Here is a 14,157-nt window from a genome sequence, read left to right as displayed (position 1 = left end):
AAGTGATCTACAGAGGCCAGTTCCCCTGGAGAAAATGGCTGTTTTGGAGGGTGGACTCTGTGGCCTGATCTATCACTCCTCACACCTCGACCACCATAGGCGCCACCCCCAGATCTCCAGGTATTTCCCAACTCCAGTTAGCATATACTCACTGAATCCTCCCCCCCACCATCCACAGAGGGAGGTAAAGCCTCACCTGTTGGGTTTCTACCTGGTGGGTCGTTTTTAAAGAGACAGTGCCCCCCAGGTGAGAAAATGCTTGGGAGTCAGGCAAGGAAGAAAGGAGAGCAGCTGACTTTCCCCCCCCCAGACATCCTCAAGGCAGCCCCTCCTCTCCCCTATGCGGAAGTGACGACACCAGCTTCGCTTTCGCGCGCGCGCCAATCGCCGACGAGTCTCCTGACAGTCTTGAAGAGGTGGGGGGCAAAGAAGCGCACCGACGGAGACGTCTTTCCCGCCTCAAGTGGACTAGCCAATCGCCGCTCGAGTCCCACCTTCTTCCCCCTCTCCCGGGACCCAATCGGAACGCTCGGCCGCTTTCCCAACCCGCCTCCTTAGTCCAACGTCTCTCACCCCCCTCGACCAACGCTCCGGTGTGTCAATCACAAATTGGAGACAACCAATCTGTTGAGAGCATAGCCCGAGCTCCTCCTCCGTGTCCCCTGTAGAGACTCCTGTGGCGGCTGTGGGCGGAGTCAGGTGCAGCTCCGCCCCTTCGGAAAAGGGGGTATAAAAAGGGTGAGGAGGCCGCTTTCCCAACCGCCCTCCCCCCCCCCGAGTCCAACGTCTCTCGCCCCCTCCCAACGCTCCGGTCTGCCAATCACAAATTGGAGACAACCAATCTGTTGAGAGCATAGCCCGAGCTCCTCCGTGTCCCCTGTAGCGGCTGTGGGCGGAGTCAGGTTTAGCTCCGCCCCTTCGGAAAAGGGGGTATAAAATGGGTGAGGAGGCCGCTTTCCCAACCGCCCCCTCCCAACGCTCCGGTCTGCCAATCACAAATTGGAGACAACCAATCCGCTGAGAGCGGTGCCCGAGCTCCTCCGCGTCCCCTTTAGAGACGCCTGCGGCCCCGTGGGCGGAGTCAGGTTCCGCCCCGCCCCTTCGGACAGGGGGAGTATAAAAGGGTGAGGCGATGCTCCGCCTGAGGCACTCGAGGAGAGTCGGGGCGTCATGGCGTGGTGGCACAGCATTGGGGGGCTTCTGTTGGTCGCCGTGGCGGCAGCCCCCGCGCCGGGCCTGGGCGCCTTCCCTCGCCTCCGCTCGGCCTCCCTCCCGGATCCCGTCTCGGCTTCCTTCAGCCGCTCTTACCGCACCTGCTACTTCGACCAGAAGGTGAGGGGATGCGGAGGAGGGTTCGCCTCAGCCCAGGACAGCCTCCTAGTGAGAGCGATGTCCTCTGTTTCCATTTGACTGACTTTAAAAACACAAACCTTAAAGTTCTCCGAGCGAGCCTCTGGAACTCATGGCCACTGGCAGTCAAGTATTGTTATAAAATCATCAGAGTTGGAAGGGGGACCCTGGGGTCATCTAGTCGACCCCCTGCACAGTGCAGGAAATTCACAATTTAAAAAAAAATAGTATTTACTCAAAGTTTGCTTTTTATTCCAGGTATGCTGTTTTTTTTTAGTTTTAATTGGGATTTTATTGTTTTAAAATTAGACTGTATGGTTAATTTTACTATTGACTTTATTGACATATTTTAAATAATGATGCCTGTTCTTGAGGCCGGGGAGGGTGGACTATAAATCACAAAAATAGATTAAAAAGGGGTGTGTGTCTTATATTGGCATGCAAATAACCGTTATGTCCAATAATCAGCAGTCTAAAACTTTTTTAGAGGGGATTGCCTTAGTTTGATTGATTTTTGCGATTTGTAGCCTGTCTCTGGCCCAAGCCAGGCTCAGGCGGGTTGTCTTCAGTTTCTTCCCTGCTTTTCTCCCTCAAAGCAGCTTACCACATTGTTCTTGCAACAGCAGCCCTACTAGGTAGGCTAAGCTGAGGGAGAATGATTGGTCTGAATTGTACAGCTGGAAGGGACCATCAGGGCCATCTAGTTCAAGCCTCCTGCACAATGTAGGAAATTCACATTTTTGACAATATTTACTCAAATTGGTTTTTCCCCAGGTATGCCATAAAAAAGGGGTATGTGTCTTACATTGGCATACAAATAACAGTTCTATCTAATAATCAAAAGTCTGTAACATTTTTAGAGGGGATTGCCTTCTATTCAGGGTTGTCTTCCTTGTGTGTAAATATAGTATGTGTCTCTTCCTTGCTTTTTGCCCCCAAAGCACACATTGTTCTTGCAACAGCAGCCCTGCAAGGTAGGCTAAGCTGAGGGAGAATGATCAGTCTGAATCATGGAGTTGGAAGGGACCATCAGGGTCATCTAGTCCCCCACCAAAGACTGTGAAGCAAACTTCATAGTCACGGATAAGAGGACAAGTCTTCTTATGAATTGAGAGCTGGCTGAAAAATAGGAAGCAGAGAGTAGGAATCAATGGTCAGTTCTCACAATGGCAGGATGTGAGCAGTGGGGTTCCTCAGGGATCTGTGTTGGGACCGGTGCTTTTCAACCTGTTCATCAATGACCTGGAGTTGGGGTTGAACAGTAAAGTAGCCAAGTTTGCAGATGACACCAAATTATTTAGGGTGGTTAAAACAAAATTGGACTGTGAGGAGCTCCAGAAGGATCTCTACATACTGGAAGAATGGGCATTAAAATGGCAAATGAGATTCAATGTGAGTAAGTGTAAAGCGATGCATATTGAGGCAAAAAATCCTAACTTCACATACACACTGATGGGATCTGTGCTGGCAGCGACAGACCAAGAAAGGGATCTTGGGGTGGTAGTGGATAGCTCAATGAAGAGGTCAACCCAGTGTGCGGCTGCTGTAAAAAAGGCAAATCCCATGCTGGCCATACTTAGACGAGGAATAGAGAATAAAACTGCTGATATCATACTACCCTTGTACAAATCTATGGTGAGACCACACTTGGAATACTGTGTACAGTTCTGGTCACCACACCTAAAAAAGGATATTACAGAGCTTGAAAAGGTGCAGAAAAGAGCAACCAAAATGATTAGGGGACTAGAGCAACTGTCCTATGGGGAACGATTAGGACGCTTAGGGCTGTTTAGCTTGGAAAGAAGGCGGCTGAGGGGAGACATGATAGAGGTCTATAAAATTATGCATGGTTTGGGGAAAGTGGACAGGGAGGGGTTTTTCTCCCTCTCTCATAATACTAGAACATGGGGTCATCTGCTCAAGCTAGAGGGTGAGAGATTCAAAACAGAGAAAAGGAAGTATTTTTTCACACAACGCATAGTTAAATTGTGGAACTCCCTGCCCCAGGATGTGGTGATGGCTGCCAGCTTGGAGGGCTTTAAGAGGGGAGTGGACATGTTAATGGAGGAAAGCTTAAGCTCAAGACCTTTGGTCAAAGGAGCTAATAAATAAATGGAAATGGTTAATGGAGGAAAGGGGTATTCATGGCTATTAGTTAGAATGGATACTAGTCATGCTGCATACCTATTCTCTCCAGGATCAGAGGAACAGGCCTATTATTTTGGGTGCGGTGGAACACAGGCAGGATGGTGCTGCTGCAGTCTTGTTTGTGGCTTCCTAGAGGCACCTGGTTGGCCACTGTGTGAACAGACTGCTGGACTTGATGGGCCTTGGTCTGATCCAACAGGGCCTTTATTATGGTCTTATGACCCCCTGCATAATGCAGGAGAGTCACAATTTTTTTTACAGTATTTATTCAAAATTTGCTTCCCCCCCTCCCCGGTATGCCATAAAAAGGAAGTGTGTATCTTATATTGGCATGCAAATAAGTTATGTCCAATAATCAGGCATCTATAACATATTTAGTGGGTATTGCCTTACATTTATTTATTTTTGCGATTTGTAGGCAGCCCTTCCTGGCCAAAGCCAGGCTCAGGGCGGGTTGTCTTTCTTGTGCACAAGTATAGTATGTGTTTCTTCCCGGCTTTTCTCCGCCAAAGCAGCTTATCACATTGTTCTTGCAACAGCAGCCCTGCGTGGTAGGCTAAGCTGAGGGTGAATGATTGGTCAATCATAGAGTTGGAAGGGACCACCGGGGTCATCTAGTCCAACCCCCTGCACAATGCAGGAAATTCACTTTTTTTTTTACAGTATTTACTTAAATTGGCTTTTCCCCCAGGTATGCCATAAAAAAGGGTGTTTGTCCAATAATCAAAAGTCTATAACATTTTTTAGAGGGGGTTGCCTTCTATTCAGGGGTGTCTTCCTTGTGCATAAATATAGTATGTGTCTCTTTCCTGCTTTTCTCCCCCAAAGCAGCTTACCACATTGTTCATGCGTTCTTCATATTTATACCAAACTGCTTCATAGTAAGTGTAGCTTCTTTCTTTTTTGGAAAGGCTGTTAATGTTTACCATGTTGGTCTGCTTATTTGTTTCCCTAAAGGTTTCAAAGGTCAGACCAGAACCAATGGGTTGAAATTAAATCAGAAGAGTTTTTGGCTAAATGTTAGGAAGAACTTCCTGACAGCTAGAGTTCTTCCTCAGTGGAACAGGCTTCCTCGGGTGGTGGTGGGTTCTCCTTTTTTTGAGGTTTTTAAGCAGAGGCTAGATGACTGTCATCAATGCTGAATCTATTACCTTAGGCAGATGAGAGGGAGGGCATCTTGGCCATCTTCTGGGCATGGAGAAGGGGTCACTGGGTACTTGAAGGGTTGTCATATAGAGGATGGTGCTGAGTTGTTTTCTGTTGTAGTTCCTCAGGGGAACAGGCTTCCTCGGGAGTTTTTTAAGCAGAGGCTAGATGACCGTCTGTCAGCAATGCTGATTCTATGACCTTAGGCAGATCATGAGAGGGAGGGCATCTTGGCCATCTTCTGGGCATGGAGAAGGGGTCGCTGGGTGTGTATGTGGGGGAGGTAGTTGTGAATTTCCTTACTGTGCAGGGGATTGGACTAGATGACCATGGTTGTACCTCCCAACTCTATGATTGGCTCTACAGCCCTAATCCAATTGAATTGTTTATTGAATACTCGACCCTGTTGATTGTATTGACTCACTCTGCAATCTGCTTTGAGTCCAAGTGAGGAAGTCAGAATAGAAATAATGTGAATAAAAATGGCCTTTCTGTAACGTCTAAAGGCCCGCACCCATGTGGGCAGTGTTAATTACTTTTCCCAGTGCTAGAAACCACATGGTTTCAGACATCCTTATGATAAGGGAGTGCTGAAGTGACAACCCAGAAGATAATTGCTTCTGATACTACATGGGTTACGTTTAAAGGGCGCTGGAGTCTTCTAATTATGGGTTTCAAGCCTCCTCCACTCTCATGATAATTTCAATATTCCGGTGTGCTGATACCAAAACAGCCATGCATAGTTTGGGCTGCAGCAAGGACAAAGGGATCTTGAGGTATGTCGAAGGCTGGCAAATTTATTGAAGCATAAGCTTTTATGAGCCGGTGCCCTGCGCTTCATCAAAATGCATGTAACAAAGCTTTAGTCAGTGAAATACATACAGCAGAGAGAAAGGTGGACAGTAGGGTTCCATGAAGTGTGGGAGGTGTAGTTTTAACATGGGTTGCATACTTCAGCTGTTCGTTGATAAGTGCAGAGACCTTTCTACGCCAGCATGGTGTAGTGGTTAAGAGTGGTGGTTTTGAGCTGTGTACTCTGATCTGGAGGACCAGGTTTGATTCCCTACTCCTCCACATGAGCGGCGGAGGCTAATCTGGTGAACTGGATTTGTTTCCCCATTCTTACACACAAAGCCAGCTGAGTGACCTTGGGCTAGTCACAGCTCTCTCAGCCTCACCTGCCTCACAGGGTGTCTGTTGTAGGGAAGGTGATTGTAAGCCGGTTTGAGTCTCCCTCAAGTGGTAGAGAAAGTCGGCATATAAAAACCAACTCTTCTTCTTAAATCTTCCTTTGGATTTCCTTTGAATGGAGTCTTCTAAAGCAGTTGATGACCAAGGGTCCTGATAGATAGAAACTTGTGGCAGAATGTTGCCAGTTCTGATGTCGAACTTGTGCCCACTTATTCTTCCTCAGACTGTCCTTCTTGCCTTCTGTAAACAGCAGAAGAGCATGGTGGACAGGTGACTAGATATACCATTTTTATTTATTTAAAGTCTGCCTCTCTTAAGAAGAAGAGTTGGTTTTTATATGCTGGCATTCTCTACTACTTAAGGAAGAATCAAACCGGCTTACAATCACCTTCCCTTCCCCACAACAGACCCCCTGTGAGGTAGGTGGGGCTGAGTTCAGAGAGCACTGTGACTCGCCCAAGGTCACCCACCTGGCTTCATATGTAGGTGTGGGGAAACCAACCCGGTTCTCCAGATTAGCTTCTGCCGCTCATGTGGAGGAGTGGGGAATCAAACCCGGTTCTCCAGATCAGAGTCCACCGCTCCAAACCACCGCTCTTAACCACTATACGACACTGGCTCTCTGAGACTACAGGGTGGATTACACGGTGTAAATGAGGGTTCCCTGACTTTTTTGGAGCCTGCAAGCACGTTTGGATTTTGACACAGCATGGTGGGTGCTGCTCCAAAATGGCTGCCGTAGGAGGCAGAGCCAGCCACAAAATAATTGCCCCAGTGTAGGTCCTTGTGCTGCAGTGGCAGCTGGTGCTGCCAAAGCAACATTTAAAAGATCTGCACAGCAAATCAAATCTCCAACAGTTAGCCAGAAGCCTTGCTGGGGAACCCCCCCTAGCCCCCCCACCTCCTAAAAACACTTGGCGGGTGCCAGAAAAGGCAGAACGTCGGACACCCCTGTGCTATACCATACTGGAGTTGAATTGATTGGAACAGATGCCAAGCATGCTTCATAGCAATCTTCTGACATGTGGAAAGCTTGTTGATCTTCTTGAATTGGCTCCTAAGTGCTGCCCTGACAGTATGCGAGGACCTCCCTTTTGCCTCCACCCAAGGCATTTCAGAACTCCACATTTGGTATTTAAATTTTTAATATGTTCCAATCACTGCATATAAATACCAGGGTAGTGACACCTCCCACAGCTGATAATTAAGAGGTGTCTCGGTTATTGTGGAAACGTACAGCATTAACTTGATTTGGTGTCAAGAACAGTCTGATTAGAGGGGTGTGAACCAGTTCTCTGTTTGGGTAGTATTAATGATGTAGCTATCTTTCTGTTTCACTTTGAATGTTGAAGTGTGACTGGCTAGATGAGGAGCTACACTCTCAAACGGGCTTTATGGGAGGGAAGATGATCCTTCAGGAAGAGACTGGGGAGGAAAAAAACTAGGTCACCTGACTTACATACAGGTTCATTTAATGGGGGTGTGGATAGCACGCACAGTTTATAGCACAAACCAGAACTCACATGGTATGAACATACATTGGGAAGCCCTGCCCATTTTGAGACTTTCTGTCTTCTGACAGAAGCACACCAGCTTTACAAATAAGCATTGAACATGTTGGTCTCTTCATCGATCCAGCTGTGTGGATTGCCATGGGGGAAATGCATATGCAAAAGCCCCAATTGTGCTATGGCAGCTGCCTGTCTTGCTCCAAGAGTAATGTGGACAGGTATTTTTTTAAAAATTTATTGCATTTTTACCCCGCCCTCCCCAACCCGAAGGCTCAGAGCGACTTACATAATCCAGAATACAATAAAACATTTTAAAATACAATTTAAAATAGCCCAAATCATTCTAATAAATAGGACAATAATGCCCCCCATGGTGCTAAAATCCCAAAAATAGCCATCTGCAGCTGGTAGATGAATCTGACCACTCCCAAGATGGTATCCAGGGGTACCAGGGGTGGCGCTCTGCAGCGAGGAAGTATTAGGGAGGCCATTATTTATAATGAGAACTGTTGCTGGCCTCAACCATAAGCCCAGCAGAATAGCTCTGTCTTACAGGCCCCGCAGAATTCCTGAAGATCCCACAGAGCTGGAGAGCCAGCATGGTGTAGTGGTTAAGAGAGTTTGACTCTGATCTGGAGAACCGGGTTTGATTCCCCACTCCTCCACATGATGCCAGCTAGGTGACCTTGGGCTAGTCACACTCTTTTAGCCCCACCTACCTCACATGGTGTCTGCTGTGGGGAAGGGAAGGGGATTGTAAGCCGGTTTGATTCTTAAGTGGTGGAGAAAGTCGGCATATAAAACCCAACTCTTCTTCTGATCTCATTAGGGTGACTATTCCACAAGGCAGGGGCCAGGGCCGAAAAAGCCCTGGTCGAGGCCAGCCAGATACTCCTTGGGCCAAGGATCACCAGTAAGTTGGTATTACATGAACGTAAATTTCTCCGGGGAACATGCCAGGAGATGCGGCCCCGTAGCTATGATGGTCCCAGACCGTGTAAGGCTTTAAAGGTAGACAGAAAGGCACTTACTGCTCATCTGGTCTTCTCAGGACAGTTTTTCCACTGTTCATCTGAAACAAGCGGTATCCTGGCAGCCTAAAATGCAAGATCAAACAAGCCAAACCAAATTCTTCCAGAGCCAATGCCAGTGAGAACATCAGTGTTTGATCAGTTGATTCCAAGAGTCATGTTCCACTTCAGTAGCATTGCCACTATTCTCTTGCTGGTATAAGAACAGAAGAGGGAGAGATTGGGCACAAAAAGGTCCTGTACATGTGAACAAATATGCTGATCAGGAAGAGTTAACTAATGTGGCTTTTCTCACCACGTTAGACAAGTAAAGTTTCAAGAAATTTTGAAACAGCAGAAAAAAGACTTTTTTGGGGGGTGGAGGGGGAAAATGGGAATTTGGGGGTAAATTAAAATATATGCAGTACTTTCTGTCCTATCAAACATACTACTTTTACCGCTTTAACAACATAAAATGCATCATTTGTAACTTGTCAAATCTTGCAATTGTATATGCTATTTGTGGAATTTAAAAGTTATAAATGTCTTAGTTTTCTACAAGCAAAATTGCAAATACTCCCAATACTTGAGAGAAAACTACATGTGTACTATCTGATTAGAGAGAACTCATTTCTAAGTGAAACTTCAGAGTTCTCTTCTGAGGCGTTGGTGGAGTTTCTGCCCCACCTTCTCTCTGGCAATTTAGGGCAATAAGCTACTTCTTACCCCATGCGTCTCAGTGGTTTGAGGGAGAGGCAAAAAGGTTACCCACATCAGGTCAAAAGGACAACAGAAGGCATGCAACAGTTGAGAAGCAATGAAAGCCCTGTATGCTCCCCATATGAATATTAAGTATCCTAGGTGCAGAAACGCATCTTGGATTTGAGAGCTGTGTATGTCTACAGTATGCCCACCTTCTCTTTAAAAGCATTTCACTCATTTGAAATATTTCATAAGTTTGTTCAGTACTCCCCACATTTTCTTTGGAGGGAAAAAAGACCGGTGGGGGTTGGGGGAGAGAACTTTTCTGAATGGTTTTTTTCCCCTCGGCCTTCACATCTTTAGTTGAATTTAGCAAAAACATCTTCTACTCTCATTGGTGGAGTGGGAGCCATGTTCCCCTTTCCATCTCTCCATTCTAGAGAAACATGGATTCCTCTAGCATAAAAAATAAGGAGACCTTGGTGTTGTGCACTAGGATTATAATGGGCTCCTGGGTCTTAAAAGGTTGAAGACAATAGAGCTAGCAGAAGCATTTGAAGCTAATGGGTGAATCTCTCTATTCTTTGCATAAGGAACTTGTTAGAGCAAAAGCGTTTGTGGGATCCTCAATCACTCCAGCTTATTTTAGCAATTTAATAGTCCCTTGATACCATAGATCATTCATGCTTGCTCGCTTGAACGCCGCCCCTTTGGCGGTGTCAAATGGAAAATATGGCAACTGTCCTTGTTCAGATAGTCCATGGGATGTGAAGAGAGTGGATTCATTATCCCATATGATGTTGGAATGGCCCCAATATAATTATCACAGTCAATGGATTATTCCTATCCTAATCAGACTTCCTGCCACTGTAACAAAAGATAAAACAGCCCCCTTTTTGCTAGTGGACAGTGACCCAAGGGCAACTTTAGCGGTAGCCAAGTATCTATCCACCATATTTTCCTTAAAGAAGTAAAGGCTTCCCTTTTACTGCTCAAGACCTTTGGGCCAAGGGAGCTTGAAGGAAGGAAAGGATCCTCAATCTGTGCATTTCTCTTACTGTAGTAATGCCTGTTCTTGGGCGATTCAGTGAAAGTAACTGGAGGGCGGAAGGTAAGATTTTGCCAGTCAGGTTGCTTGCCAGCTAATGGATGCCTCCTCTTAAACAGGGAGGAAGATCATGCATGCTATCAATGTGTGTCGAAAGACTTGTAATTAGCACGTTCCTAGTTTCATACACAGCTTATGTGGTGGCCCAAACCCAATTTTCCATTCAGAGTTGCTAGAACCTTAGACACAAACAGGCGTTGCAGTGCCATATAACTGGGTTTATTGTGGTGGCCATTGAACAGCATTCAACAGAACTTTGAGGATCCTTAGGATGCCCTCCAAAATGGCTGACTGCCTTCACGGACAGCATTACCCAACTACATTCTTCTATAGGGAAAAGCTCATCCAGTGTTATGGGGCGGAAAAAGTGGCCCCTGTCTGTAGAACTGCCTGCCTGTGGAGGTCAAGCCCCCCCCCCACGCCTGTCATTCCATGAACTATGTAAATCGGAGTTGTTCCTATAAACATAATAACAAAATGGTTTCGGAACGCACTTTATAAAGGGACTGTGGACTATACCACCGTTGGCAGGCAATGGCAAACTGCCTCCAAATGTCTCTTGCCTTAAAAACCTACGGGGTCGCTATAAGTCAGCTGTGACTTGATGGCATAAAAAAGGACATATTATCTGTTAGCTGCAGCTATTATGTTTCTGCATTGCTTTTTACTAATGTAGTACAATTGTTTCTGCCTTATATCTGCACTCTGTATCATATCTAATATGCTACGCTTGTTCAGATTTCTGGAACCCTAATCTAGTTGACTGTGTATTGGAGGTCTCATCTTATTTATTGTATTGACTTACATCGGTGTAATCCATTTGAGGCTCACTAAGAAAGGTGAACTGTAAATAAACGAGTAAACCAAAAGTGGCATTGTGGTGAGGGAAAGTGCTGTCAAGTCACAGCTGACTTGTGGCGACCCCGTAGGGTTTTCAAGGCAAGAGACGTTCGGAGGTGGTTTTGCCATTGCCTCCCTCCGCGTGGGCTGAGAGAGTTCGGAGAGTTTTTGGAGCTGAACCTGAGGAAGGCGGGGTTTGGGGAGGGGGGGACTTCAACGCCTTAGAGTCCAATTGCCAAAGTGGCCATTTTCTCCAGGGGAACTGATTTCTATTGGCTAGAGATCAGTGGTAATAGTGGGAGATATCCAGCTAGTACTTGGAGGTGGGAGCTGCCTGTGTGGGCTCTTGCAGTAGAGCGGAATTTATATGCCATCTCTGATTATTTTAAGGCTTGATTTTATTGACAGTTTTATTGCTATTATATGTTTGTAAAGTTTTTAAAATGATATCCACCCTGAGCCGGCTTGCTGGGGAGGGCAGACTACAAATATGAAAAATAAATAAAACATAGCTTTTATTGGTGTTGTGTTTGCGCCAGTGTTTTCATTGCATTTGTATATTCAGACTGAAGTGTCTGTCCCCTTTGCTTACAGTCACACGTCTCATGCATGGAATCATCCACAGTGTAAACTTTACAAGTTTCCTCCGTTGCGTGTGACAGTCTGGGTTACTCACTTGAGTTGCGTTTGGCAGATGCTTTTGTGGTGTCCTGGTTCGAGTTAAGGATGCGGCGAGACAAAAGGAGCGGGAAGTCGAAACAATAGCCACTGGGAAAGCATGGAAGTACTTGTTTGCATTTTCTCAGTGAAACTTTATTTTTATGCACTGGTCTGGAGGTCACCTTGCAGGCCCGACTCTTAAGGATGTGTGGAAATGAAAAGTTTCCTGCTTCATTGGCAGCTTTTCCCTCAGATGTAGCTTAATTATCTTTCTTCCTCCCCTGGTTGAAGAGGGGGTAGCTGCATCCCCTTTACTACTTTTCCTGGTGGCACTGAAACACTGACTTTAGTTGTGGACTGTGCGTTGAACACATGGAGCTGCCTTCTATGGAATCAGACCCTTGGTCCATCAAAGTCAGTATCGTCTACTCAGACCAGCAGCGGCTCTCCAGGGTCTCAGGCAGAAGTCTTTCCCATCACCTACTTGCCCAGCGCGTTGTGTAGCGAACCAGAGGCTGGACGAGGGGGAAAATCCTTCTCTTTGTGTCTGATTGCCCCTTCTCCCAATTAGGCTTAGGGGGTGGGGCCCTTACCTGGATGGCCCAGGCCAGCCCAATCCCGTCAGATCTTGAAAACTGAGCAGCCCTAGTCAGTACTTGGATGGGAGACCAGACCCTTGAGGAAGTCCAGGGATGTTACGCCAAGAGAGGACATGGAAACCACCTCTGTTCGTTTCTTGCCTTGAAGACCCTACCTATGGGGTTGCCGTAAGTCAGCTGTGAATTGACAGCACTTTCCATCTCCAAGGTGATGGGAGGAAATTGGTCCAAATGGATAGCTTGGTTTATTTCATTATCTTTTTTTTTTCTTTTGTACCCCATGAGAAGTAGATGAGTTGGTTTTTATATGCCGACTTTGTCTACCACATAAGGAAGAATCAAACCGGCTTACAATCACCTTCCCTTCCCCACAACAGACACCTTGTGAGGTAGGTGGGGCTGAGAGAGTTCAAAGAGAACTGTGACTAGCCCAAGGCCACCCAGCTGGCTTCAGGTGTAGGAGTGGGAAAACCAACTGGTTCACCAGATTTGCGTCTGCGGCTCATATGGAGGAGTGGGAAATCAAACCCAGTTCTCCAGGTCAGAATCCACCGCTTCAAAGAGAGAGAATACACACATAGTTGTTTACAAAATGAGTGATTTTTCCAGGACTTCACTGTCCTGTATCAAAACTGTAGCTTACAGGAAGCTTAAGTAGTCACGAGCGTGCTGCATGGGCAGGCATTTTTTGCTCCAAAAAGTCCCTACTGCAAACTTCTCTCTAAGAAAATCTTTGTCTGCAAGGAACTCGTGACCAGGAAGAGCTTACCCAGCACAGCTACTTAACAGACAGCCAGGTTTGTCCTTCAGTCAGCAGTGGCTGAAACCTTTACAGTTCAAAGTTCAGGATACCAGGCGTTTAGTTCAAGGGCCAGAGATGCATGCTGCTTCTGGCCTCTCAAGCTACGGGAGGAGGAAGCGAGAAGCCACAATTTTCCCAGAAATGCATACAGTCCGTAGACACAGTTTGGAGGCAGCTCCTAATGCAGTGGAGTAAATGGCTCTGTTTCTATTTGTCTGATTACACAGATAGTCAGCAGGAAGACCTTGGGCTAGTCACAGTTCTCTCCAAACTCTCTCAGACCAGCCTACCTCTCAAGGTGTCTGTTGTGGGGTTGAGGGGAGGGAAGGCCATTGTAAGCTGCTTTGAGACTCCTTAAAGCTAGAGAAAAGCGGGTTACAAAAACCATCTTTTCTTCTCAAACCTTGGGCCAATCACAGTTCTCTCAGAACTCTCTCAGGCAGCTGAGCTCTTTATCTACAAGCAGCTGCAATAGCCAGTGTGGTGTAGCGGCTAAGAGTGGTGGTTTGGAGTGGTGGAGTCTGATCTGGAGAACCGGGTTTGATTCCTCACTCTTCCACATGAGTGGCGGAGGCTAATCTGGTGAACGGGATTTGTTTCTCCACTCCTCCACATGAAGCCAGCTGGGTGACCTTGGGTTAGTCACAGCCCTCTCAGCCCCACCTACCTCACAGGGTGTCTGTTGTGGGGAGGGGAAGGTGATTGTGAGCCAGTTTGAGTCTCCCTTAAGTGGTAGAGAAAGTCGGCATATAAAAACCAACTCTTCTTCAGCTGGGGTCAGTGTGTGACACGGCTGATCGCACATGGGGGCCCAGCATAAGAACATAAGAAAAGCCGTGCTGGATCAGACCAAGGCCCATCAAGTCCAGCAGTCTGTTCTCACAGTGGCCAACCAGGTGCCTCTAGGAGACCCACAAACAAGACAACTGCAGCAGCACCATCCTGCCTGTGTTCCACAGCACCTAATATATTCGGCATGCTCCTCTGATCTTGGAGAGAATAGGCATGCATCATGACTAGTATCCATTTTAACTAGTAGCCATGAGTAGCCCTCTCATCCATGAACATATCCACTCCCCTCTTAAAGCTT

The 14,157-nt window shown here is 46.7% G+C and overlaps 1 protein-coding gene across 1 annotated transcript in view; it reads left to right on the top strand.

The window, feature by feature from the left end:
* Positions 1-1,241: 1,241 nt before the first annotated feature.
* The window catches only part of PRCP (prolylcarboxypeptidase), a 37,461-nt gene continuing 24,545 nt past the window's right edge, over positions 1,242-14,157 (top strand). Inside the window, exon 1 of the mRNA XM_056858528.1 lies at positions 1,242-1,332. The gene's annotated coding sequence lies outside the window, so the exon portion shown is untranslated. The remainder of the gene's footprint in view (positions 1,333-14,157) is intronic.

This window comes from Euleptes europaea, chromosome 12 (assembly GCF_029931775.1).
Source record: "Euleptes europaea isolate rEulEur1 chromosome 12, rEulEur1.hap1, whole genome shotgun sequence".
Lineage (NCBI taxonomy): Eukaryota > Metazoa > Chordata > Lepidosauria > Squamata > Sphaerodactylidae > Euleptes > Euleptes europaea.
The sequence above is the reverse complement of the archived record's forward strand: the minus strand, read 5'-3'. Positions and strand labels throughout refer to the sequence as shown.